The sequence below is a fragment of the Coccinella septempunctata genome, chromosome 2, assembly GCF_907165205.1.
Source record: "Coccinella septempunctata chromosome 2, icCocSept1.1, whole genome shotgun sequence".
NCBI classification, from domain to species: Eukaryota; Metazoa; Arthropoda; class Insecta; order Coleoptera; family Coccinellidae; genus Coccinella; species Coccinella septempunctata.
The window spans coordinates 11935616-11938055 of record NC_058190.1 but is presented as its reverse complement, the minus strand read 5'-3'; the positions used below and the strand labels follow the sequence as shown (position 1 = coordinate 11938055).

The following is a 2440-nucleotide window of genomic DNA, read 5'->3' as shown; positions in this document are numbered from 1 at the left end:
GAACTCGCCCATCCACTTAACAGTGGAGGGTTCGATTCCTTTCTAACTAATCGTCAATCCCTCGAAGACAACACTGATTATTCTGTTCACTAGAAAAAGGAATCTCGACCTCAGAGCTTATGTCCAGACTTCAGAGTCTGGCCGTTCTGGGCTTGAAACCGAAAATGGTGCTGTGCCAGCGGTAGTACGCCCTATTTGTCACCTATGAGTCTCTAGCGTGGTGGACAAAAATCGTAGAGCTCCACATGCAATCGGTTACAGAAACTGAAAAGGCTGGGCCTGTGTTGGTGGCACGGGAGCTGTATGCATACAGCTCCTACAGCAGCGCTTGTGGCCATATCTCATCTGCCTACCCTTCATTTATGTGAGAAAATCAGCTTGCTGGAAGCAATAGAAGAATATCCCTTAACGGAAATCTCCTGCCAGGAAAGTGGGTTGGACAAATGAGGATATTGAATCAACTGCTCTTGGCAAAACCATCGAGCTAACTTCGAATATTGGGGGGTTTCAATTTCTCATCATAGGTGAGGTTACGAACGAAATTGTACAAATAAAAAAAGTTACTAACGACGTTCATCTTTTGGAGCAAATGGAGATTTTCCTAAAAATGTGTATTTGCTAACTTCGCATTTTGAGGGTGTCATTTTACCAATATATGTTAGGTTACAAACCTTGTTACAAATAGTTACTGAGAATGGACTTCCAACTATATTCTAATAAGTAAGTAAGCACACAGTGGAATGCGGTATTTTTCTGGCATTATCTTTGAGGTACAAATGCAAATTTTCGTGTTACAAATAGTTACTAACAAGCTACGAAAGAATGCAAAAAAAATTGTCTTCATTTTGGAAAAAGTGGGTGCTAACTTCGCATTTTGGGTGTCATTTTCCCATCATAGGTTAGGTTACAAACGAAAATTTTTGTGTTACAAATAGTTACTAATGATGGACTTCCCAAGTGTATTTTATTTTTCGCGAAAAATCGAACAGTGGGTGCCCGTGAAGTTAGCACCCAGCGGAATGCTGTGTTTTTCTATCAGTATCTTTAAGGTACAAACGAAGATTTTAATGTTACAAAAAGTTACTAACGAGTTACTAACGAATGCAAAAAAATTTTTTTTCATTTTCGAAAAAGTGGGTGCTAAGTTCACGGACACATGAGGCATGTAATACTCATAAGTAAGTGAAAAAATAAATGTTCATTGAAATTATTATATCTACATCATAGTTTTTCTAGATAATCTGTTTGTTGTATGGAAAATGAAGGAAGTTCTTTGGTTAGCCTAAGCAATAGAGAAACCACAACTCTAATATCCCAAAACTACATATCAAGAAGTAGCCCTTCTCCACAGTCCACTAGGAGTACGCCAGATCTTTTCATTTATGTGAAGAGAACAGAACTCGAATATATGTATATGTTCTTCATAGGAGTCATTGAAGGCAGCTCAGGACCAGCAATCTGTTATGCTTGGCGAGATTGGTGCGTCCCAACAAAATACCTTCACCGTTGACGGACAAGAAAGGTTACAGAGATATGGAACAATGATGAAGCAGTTTTCGAGTTTTTGGTGAGTATCTTGTTTTGTATCCAATTTTTTCTTAGCAAAGTTCCATAATATGATTTACAGGGTCGTAGTGATTTACGTTCCTTACATAATAGTTTTTATTACTTTTCAGAAGAGGCGTTTATCAATCATTGAGGGGCAATATGTTCGGCATAGCGTCATGAATATAATGAAATATTTGAACGACCAAAGTTGCCATGAAGTTGAACTGGGCTGGACGAGAAAAAAAGAAAGCCATTCAAAACTAAGAATATGTGGTATGTTTTGGTTAATATGGCATTATTCATCACCTAATTGAAATTACACACTTTAGATACAGAGGCAGCGATGTATGCTTATTCGGAGATGAGTCGTTCTGACCTAAATGAAGGAATCATAAACAAGGCAGTGAAGAACTGGTTGAAACTGACAAAACAGCGTTTTGAATATAAAAACTAAATTTTGATCGCCATCAAACTGGAAGGTTCAGATAAATTTCAATCCATTTATGAAATCTTCCCATTCATTCATCATTTTTCCCAAAACCATATTTACCTAGTTTTTATTTAAAAGAACGGTTGAAAACTTCTACTGAATCTTTCAGTTCCTCATTCATTTTTTAATTCATGTTATGATTTATATAGACAAGTTGAAACAAATAAAAGTTTTACTTTCTGTTCACTTCATTTTTTTTTTAGGCAAATGTCTTGAATATATGTACCTACAGATATTATAAGTTTTGAAAACTACTTTTTTCTTATTTTCATTGAACGGGAAGTGGTTTGAATTTATTTTTCGAATTTTCTAGAATCCAATTGACACGGCTCATACACTATAGCTTATAATGATAGATGGGGCACAATAAATATTGAAGAAAGACTGCAATAGTAGGAACGG

At 36.3% G+C, this 2440-nt stretch overlaps 1 long non-coding RNA gene across 1 annotated transcript; it reads left to right on the top strand.

Annotated features, from left to right (window-relative positions):
* The first annotated feature begins 1438 nt into the window (after positions 1-1438).
* Positions 1439-2224, top strand: LOC123306357. Its single transcript, XR_006536903.1, has 2 exons — positions 1439-1821; positions 1878-2224. It is a non-coding gene; the product is annotated as an uncharacterized LOC123306357 (long non-coding RNA).
* The last annotated feature ends 216 nt before the right edge of the window (positions 2225-2440 follow it).